The sequence below is a fragment of the Trachurus japonicus genome, chromosome 22, assembly GCF_045865225.1.
Source record: "Trachurus japonicus isolate A0001 chromosome 22, Traja_1.0".
NCBI classification, from domain to species: Eukaryota; Metazoa; Chordata; class Actinopteri; order Carangiformes; family Carangidae; genus Trachurus; species Trachurus japonicus.
The window spans coordinates 13,393,129-13,402,367 of NC_140928.1; positions in this window are offsets into that span (position 1 = coordinate 13,393,129).

Here is a 9,239-nt window from a genome sequence, read left to right on the forward strand (position 1 = left end):
CAGAGCAGAGCAGAGAGATTTGAGCTCGGAGCAGCTTCTGAAAACAGCCCATAAAAAGAGAACCGTACATCTTATCAGAATGTGGCCATGACTACTGGGGCAAGGAGACCTTCCTGAGCACATTGATGTGCATTAAATGTTGTGCAAAAGATGATGTCACTCACTCTAAGCCCTGCTCGTTAGACGCAACACACACCCATTATAAAGATGGATTTTGTCAAAATACGTAATGATTTTAAAGCGGCCAAATATCAGAAACTGTTGAAGATATCAATAAGCTGAGTCATAGAGGAATACTTAAAAAGTTTGTCTACAGCTCAGAATTTGAAGAGTTTCAAGACTGTTCCAATGCATTCTCTATGGGGAAAAAAAAATCAGAAATAGTTGAATATTGCAAAAAGTATGAATAGTTGAAAAGAGAAAAGACATAGCACACCTGTCCCGAAAAGGCTGAACATTTTGATGTGAGAATTGTTGAAATAGCACAAAGTATGAAGGACTAGTTAAATGCCGAAGAAAGGCAGAAAATGGCCGAACCGAATAACAATAGTGTGAATGCTTCCAGCATTCACACTAACTAGATAAAGTAGCATTTCCTGATGGAAATGTGTGTGAATGCTGAAAGCAGCTGAACGCTGTTGCAGAATTAGCAAATAGTGTAAGCAGTGATCACCATTCAAATGGTTGACCAAGGTAGGTATCGAACCCAAGTTTGATCATGTGACCAGACCAAGTGGTATTGGTTAAAGTTCAAAGTGGCTGACACACTAACAAGACTGCTCAGGTGGGATTTGAACCTGTGACCTTGTGGTTGGATGGCAGGAAACTTATCCACTAGGCCATTCCAACACTTCTGATGAAGTAGAGGTTGAGACTTTGATGAATGTGAGATTTTCCAATGATGCTTAAAAAAGAATTTGAATGAAGTCTCTAGCAGAAAGTACGACAAGAATAAGGCAGGAATCGAACCCATGACCTCATGATCAATAAACCTTTACTCTGCCACTTCACCACAGAGAGCACAGACATAAGCATGTTGCCATTGTAATGTGATGATGTGCTGCAAACGGTGGCAGAAGCAACTAATGCGTCTCTTAACGAACACCTGTAACCAATTGAGGGTGGGGGAGGGGAGCAGAATTCAACATCACATAACAAGATTGCTCAGCCTGGATTCGAACTAGTAACCTTGGGGTTGGCAAGCGGTCACCTTACCAACTGGACTACAGACAGAGTTGTGGAGAAGTTAAAAAGTTGAGCTCCTTCTCCTGCTGCTGTGAAAAAAATGCATTGGGCTGAATGAGAGCAGAGAGCTCCCTGGCTGCATTTAAAAAATATTTTAAATTATTATCTAAGTCTCTTTGCATTTTTGACCAGTATTTTAGCCAGAAGACAAGTGTGGCTACAAAACCGGAGAAAATAATTTGTCTAGAGTTTAATTTGAAGAAAAAGTTAAATATTTTAAAAAGTATAAATAGTTAAAAAGAGAAAAGTAATGCCGATAAAGTTCAAATTGTTGAAATAGCACAAAGTATGAAGGACTAGAAGAAGACCGTAAAAAGGCGGAAGAAAATGGCCGAACAGAAGAACAAAAAACATTTCCAAGAATGGAAATGGTGTGAATGCTGAAAGCAATGCTGAATGAGCTGAAGAAATTGTTGAAACAATGCTGAATGAGCTGAAGAAAGAAAGAAAGAAAGAAAGAAAGAAAGAAAGAAAGAAAGAAAGAAAGAAAGAAAGAAAGAAAGAAAGAAAGAAAGAAAGAAAGAAAGAAAGAAGAAAAGGACAGAAGGAAAGAAAGAAAAAGGGAAGGGTAGATGGAGAAAGAAAGAAAGTACAAAAGGACAGAAAGAAAGAAGACACAGAGAGAAGGGTAGATGGAGAAAGAAAAAGGTAAGAAAAACAGAATAATAGAACATAAAGAGAATAGAGAATGAATGAAAGAGACAGAGGAGTAGTAAGAAAGAAGGAAAGATATTGGGGTGGATAAATGAAAGAGAGAGATATACAGAGAGCAGTAGAAAGAAAGAAAGAAAGAAATGGTGTAGAAACATAGAAAGAGAAAAGGAGTAGAAAGAAAAACAGAAAGAAACAAAGAAGTAAAAATAAATGGGGTGAAAGAAAGAAAGAAAGAAAGAAAGAAAGAAAGAAAGAAAGAAAGAAAGAAAGAAAGAAAGAAGAAAAAGAGAGAGGGGGATGATAGAAAGAGGTAGATGGATGGATAGGGAGGGAAAGATAGAAAGAAGTTATGTAAAATACAAATGAAGGAGTAAAAGAAAGAAAGAAAAAGAGAGAAAAAAGAGACAAAGGGTTGATAGATAGATAGATAGATAGATAGATAGATGGATGGATGGATGGATGGATGGATGGATGGATGGATGGATGGATGGATGGATGGATGGATGGATGGATGGATGGATGGATGGATGGATGGATGGATGGATGGATGGATGGATAGATAGATAGATAGATAGATAGATAGATAGATAGATAGATAGATAGATAGATAGATAGATAGATAGATAGATAGATAGATGTTAAAAGTTGCGTCCTATGTCCCAGGCTCCACCTGTAATTGTACTACTATTAATAGAGTTGGAAAGACTAAACGTCTGAACTTAAATTCATGAGAAAAATATAAATTGTTGGAGATGTTTACATCAAAAGTATAAAATAATTGAGAGGTTGATGAATGTGAGCTGAAAACCTGTGTGTGTGTGTGTGTGTGTGTGTCTGACGGTCTCTCTGTCTGCGTGTACATGCGTGCGTGGACATCCTCTGTCAGTCTGGTTTATCGTGTGTGTGTGGGGCTGTGTTTAAAAACATCTTAAAAAGACGACAGGCGCGCGGCTTATGTTTTTTTTTTTTGACCAAAAATTAAAATTTCTTCAAATTTATCCAAACTCGGATATATAATCTGGGAGTCCGAGGGGAGTCCAACGCAGAAGGTTTGTTTGAAATCGGGCCGGTGGTTTTGGAGAAAATGACCAAAAACCAAACAGGCGATTTTAAAAAGACGACAGGCGCGCGGCTTACGTTTTTTTCTTTTTGACCAAAAATTAAAATTTCTTCAAATTTCTCCAAACTCGGATATATCATCTGGGGGTCCGAGGGGAGTCCAACACAGAAGGTTTGGTTGAAATCGGGCCGGTGGTTTTGGAGAAAATGACCAAAAGCCAAACAGGCCATTTTGAAAAGACGACAGGTGCGCGGCTTACGTTTTTTTTTTTTTTTGACCAAAAATTAAAATTTCTTCAAATTTCTCCAAACTCGGATATATCATCTGGGGGTCTGAGGAGAGTCCAACGCAGAAGGTTTGGTTGAAATCGGGCCGGTGGTTTTGGAGATAATGACCAAAAGCCAAACAGGCGATTTTAAAAAGACGACAGGCGCGCGGCCTACGTTTTTTTTTTTTTTGACCAAAAATTTAAATTTCTTCAAATTTCTCCACACTCGGATATATCATCTGGGGGTCCAAGGGGAGTCCAACGCAGAAGGTTTGGTTGAAATCAGGCCGGTGGTTTTGGAGAAAATGACCAAAAACCAAACAGGCGATTTTAAAAAGACGACAGTCGCGCGGCTTACGTCTTTTTTTTTTTGACCAAAAATTAAAATTTCTCCAAACTCGGATATATCATCTGGGGGTCCGAGGGGAGTCCAACGCAGAAGGTTTGGTTGAAATCGGGCCGGTGGTTTTGGAGAAAATGACCAAAAACCAAACAGGCCATTTTAAAAAGACGACAGGCGCGGGGCTTACGTTTTTTTTTTTGACCAAAAATTAAAATTTCTCCAAACTCGGATATATCATCTGGGGGTGTTACAACCAAAAACGTAATAACTGCCAATAACGTAATAACTGCCAATAATGTAATAATTTTGACCATTTCAAATGTAATAAAGCCAATAGTGTAATAATGTGCCAATAATGTAATAAAACTTTTGAGCCAATAACGTAATAACTTTTTGCCGATAATGTAATAAGGCATTACATTATTGGCTGGTTATTACGTTATTGGCCTGGTATTAAAAAAAACCTTTCAAAATGTAATAACTGGTGCCGATAATGTAATAATACATAAAAACTAGAAAATTTCCTCTCGGGAAATTTTGAATGGGCCACGGCTACTGCCGATTTTGCCATCTCTGTCAACATGGGAATCAAACCCACGATCTTAAGGTCAAGACAGAGCTGATCAGACAGACACATGATCATCTTTCTATAAGCACTGATATGGAGGAGCTGTAATCACATTAGGTTAACTGTGTGTGTGTGTGTGTGTGTGTGTGTGTGTTTATCTTGTGTAATAGGGCCAGGACTCAATTAAAACAATTAATCTAATTAATTAGAGGCTTTGTAATTAATTAATCGCAATTAATTGCATTTTAATCGCATATAAATATTTGACCTGAGAACAGTGAGAAGCATTTTTTTCACATGGATTTTAGTATACCATTGAATGACTGAATAGCTTAAGCAACAAAACATTGTTTTTTTTTCAAGGTGGTACTTAATCAAGACCAACATGCAAATTATCGATTAATTCATTAATCGATATTTGATACAGATTTAAATGGTCTTTCCTGCCAATACACTATGATGATTACTGTAGTATTTAACTAGGCTACATAAATCACAGTAGCATAAACTGATTTGTTGAACGGACCAGGTGATGGGCTGACTGGTCCTGTCTAACTTCTGTGTACTGGGTGCCATTGTGCAGGGTGTTAAGGCAGCCTTCCTCCACTGCAGTCCCTATGGTCCTGGACCCTCTGGCTGGTGGGGTGGGCTGCTTTCAGCTGGGGGGGACTCTATCAGCTGCTCCCACGAGAGGCATTTGACGCATTTGACACCAACAAGGTTTAACTTTAAAACCAGATTAAATCATGGTTTAAGTTTAAATTCTGTTGCATGTTAACTGTGTTTTAATCACATGAAGGTGTGTGTGTGTGTGTGTTTGTGTGTGTGTGTGTGTGTGTGACTGTAATCACATGAAGCTGGCTCTAGAGTCTGTGTGTGTGTGTGTGACTGACTTGACACATAGTTAGTTAGTAGCTGCATCCTGTGTCAGTCTGATTTAGCTGTGTCTCTGTTTATAAACATTTAAACGAGCGCCAGGTAGATTGTTTATGAAGTTAACGAGCTCTGGCCTGAGGATCAAAGAGGTTACCACGGCGATAGGGGCCCCCGCAGGCTGAGACAGACAGAAACGTGGAGAAAAAGAGCCATTTTCTGCCTCTGCACCGGTCTCACATTTAGGGGCCGTTTACACGAAGACGCTTGCGAGTAAAGACGATAAAATATTTTATCGGAAGTGCCTTTCGTTTATATGGTGATGGCGTTTTTGGGGCTTGAAGACGCAAAAATCTCAAACCACCCCTGAAAGTGGAAAAGTTGAATACGCTCCAGCGCAGCGTCTCCGCCTAAACAGGCCAAGACGCAAAACTGGCTCAGATCTGCTGTTCTGCTCACGTCAAGTCGGCGTGTTGACGTCGCGATACAAACAAACATGTCGGATTACATCCACCCTTCAGACCTGCAGGCTACTTTGGCCGCAATAACTACAATTATACAACAGTTAGTTCCGACCGGTCCCAACCGAGCAATTTGATTGAACAAGAGACGTTTCATGAGTGCTGATATACAGTATAACAGCACTGCCACTTTTCACAGACATAATCACTCCGCTGTTCAGCAGTGGACAGGAGCTAAGTCAGAGCTACGCTCCCCATACAGGAGCTGCCCCATCTCTCTACTGCTACTACAGTTAGAAACGGACCTGAACATTAAAACCTGGACCTGACCTGGTCCGTCTAATTGGTGATAAATCTCTACTAAACCCGGCTGGAAAAAAATCGCCGCGGGGCAACTACGTTTTGACGGTGATGTGTTTTGATATTAGCGTTAGCTGTTGTTAGCCACGTAGCTCAGCTACTTAGCTTCAACTGTGTTTATAATGATTACACAGCGGGTAAACAAATGTAATACGGTATCGATAACGTCTCTGTGTCTTCATGCTGGTCCTGTTGCTGCGGTGCTAATCAGACACGGGCTCAGAACCAGAACCAGCACTGGAAGCAGCTCGGTGGAAAAGCTTGTGGCTAGTAGCAAGCTAGTATGAAATGTTTATGTGTTGCCTGGCAACAGCCTTGTCTCCCTTCCAGTTGCGGAACTATTTCTGTTGGCGGAGCCAAATAAATGATTAAATAAACAAACAAATCATAATCTCTTGTAGTTTATTACTGTTCTAAAATGCGCTCGTAGCACTGTTGTATAAAAGCAATATCACACTGCTTAAACAAAGTTCTTCTTGTTGTTAGCTGTAGCCATGTTTTCCTTTTCTGATTTCCCGGCACAGTGACGAAAAGAAGGAAGGTTCTACGCATGCGCGTACGCATCGCGGCGTTTGTGACAGCACCACCTAGTGGTCTGGCGTGCATTAGCAATGGATTTGTACACACTTTTGCGTCTCCGTATGCACACAGATTTCCTCCCGAGAACGCTCGTGTAGACGCGAAATAAAAAGTGAAGACGCGACGCCACTTTTGCGTCTTCTGTTCACACCGTCTTCGTGTAAACCTAGCCTTAGGCTTAGGGTGAGAAAACGGTAACTCCTATCAGAACAAAACACAGATCAACGTTGCTCTAAGGACTTACTGAAAATTTTGGTACGATTTGGTGTTTCTACAGTAAATATTTTGGCGACGCTGGCAGTTTTAAAACATCAGGCCGTTCTGCTTCTCTCAGAAAATATTTGTATTGGAGTCAATGAGGAGCAGAGACAGACGTGGCCGCACTTAGAGGCTCCAAGTTTAAATTCTGTAAGTCTCTCTGATATTTTGAGCAGATGATGAGTGACAGGACAAGTTTGTCTTACAAATTCTGAAAAAATTATGTGTGTAGAGTGTAAATTGTGGCTGGGCCGAGTTTGGAAAGAGAAAAAATCTGGAGTTTTTCTGGCATCTCTCCCACTGTAACCGATGATGTCACGCACTCTGACACGAACATTCCGTGCAATACACACCCATTATAATCTAATAATTTCTCCAAAAATGATCATGGTCATTGAACAGGGATTGATCAAAAACTATATGACCTATCAAAACGTGGAGTAATACGACAATACACAAGATTGTGTCTACTGTTTAAAGTTTAAATGAAGTCTCTAGGTGAAAGTATGCCTGAGCAGTAGACGTTTGTTAAACTCCAATGATTGGTCTTTTTCGCTCTTTTTTTCCCGTCCGTCCCATGGACTTCAATGCAAAATTTTGCGCAGTTTTGCCCGGGCACTGGTCCCTGCAGCTATTTCATAGCTGTTGGGACCAGTGCCCGGTGCGATTGCCCGTGGCCCTAACAAGAAGAAGAGGGAGGAAGCCTCAGGACGCTTGTAACACACCTCTGTTGCTGCAACTGTTAACCAATCAACAAATAGATTACTACTGAAACCAGCTGTTGGAGATCTAAAATTAAATCTCTGCAGGGTTCATATGTCTAACTTTGTTTTTCATGTTTGAAAATTAAAAACTACATCAACACATTGAGCATACAGGCCCCATGTTGGATAAGTGACGTTTCAAAGTTGTTGTTTTTTTTTTGTTTTTTTTACAGTAATGATAAAGCAGCTTTAGGTTCTATATACTGTGAAAGTCTAAAGGTAGATGTTTGTATTGCTCCATATTTTTTTTTACATTTGTGAATGAATGAAAGCTACTTTTCATTTGAGAAGGAACAGTTTTAATTTAATTTTGATTGTTCATTTTCTATCCTGTGTATTGTACACTGCAGTTCAGATTTTGGGATTAGAAATAAATAATAATGCTAGTCCAGGAAAATATATGGTGAATTCATTTGACACCTCAACACCCTCAACGAGACACTGATTTTATGGTATATGCATGGTACACATGAAAAATTGCCTGTTTAGACAAGAATATCTATGAATATCTATTTGGCTAAAGAGGGGAAAGACCACACAATTATGAGAGAGAGAGACAGAGAGAGAGAGAGCATATCTTGGATGAATAAGTATGACAAATATATGTCATCCACTAACTGCCCAAAAACTGCAAAAAAAAAACCTTTATTTCCAAGAGCTGCTGTCATTTTTATGTATTATTACATTATCGGCACCAGTTATTACATTTTGAAAGGTTTTTTTTAAATACCAGGCCAATAACGTAATAACCAGCCAATAATGTAATGCCTTATTACATTATCGGCAAAAAGTTATTACGTTATTGGCTCAAAAGTTTTATTACATAATTGGCACATTATTACACTATTGGCTTTATTACATTTGAAATGGCCAAAATTATTACATTATTGGCAGTTATTACGTTATTGGCAGTTATTACGTTTTTGGTTGTAACATGGGATTACGTTTTTTTTTTTTGACCAAAAATTAAAATTTCTTCAAATTTCTCCAAACTCGGATATATCATCTGGGGGTCCGAGGGGAGTCCAACGCAGAAGGTTTGGTTGAAATCGGGCCGGTGGTTTTGGAGAAAATGACCAAAAACCAAACAGGCCATTTTAACTCATTGAGTGCCAACCACGTAATTTCTCGTTTTTCGTTCCCATGCGTTGAGTGCCAAAAACGAAATTTTTCGTTTTTTGCTTTTTTTTAAATTATGAAAATAGACACTTTAATACACATTATATGTAAATTTGGGGACTCTACGACGAGGAGAACTGAAATAGATGACGATCAAAGTCACATGACAGCTCATGATCTGGAAGTTTTTATCATAACTCAGCTTCTGCAAACGGAGTTCTGCATGTGGATGCAGCAGCTGCTCCGCTGCTGCTCCGCTCTCACCCGCGAGGCTGCAGCAGCTGGGAGCTGAACCAGGAAGCTCTCAGCCCACTGTCCCGCCCGGTCTTCATCTGGAGCAACACCGTGTCCTCCCCAAAGTCCTCCCGCGGTAAAATCTGATGGTCTCTGGACCAAAGCAGACCGGCACCACCGACCCGTACTACAGACGGACCGCGACCACCGGCGGGACCGGTGTTCGCGAGCCGCTGTGGCCGGCAGAGCCTCACGTTCCGCGGCGAGAGGCTGTGACACGGCACGGTGCGTCTGTGTTATTGCTGTTTAGTGGCGCCCCCCCCGCCCCCGATGGTGGTTTTGTGAATAGAACAACAATTGTTGTGTATATTTATCTTATACGAGCCCTTTGATCCAGAAATGCGAGTGTCTGAAGAGCGACAGACACAAACAGCGCACCTTTCATAAAAGACG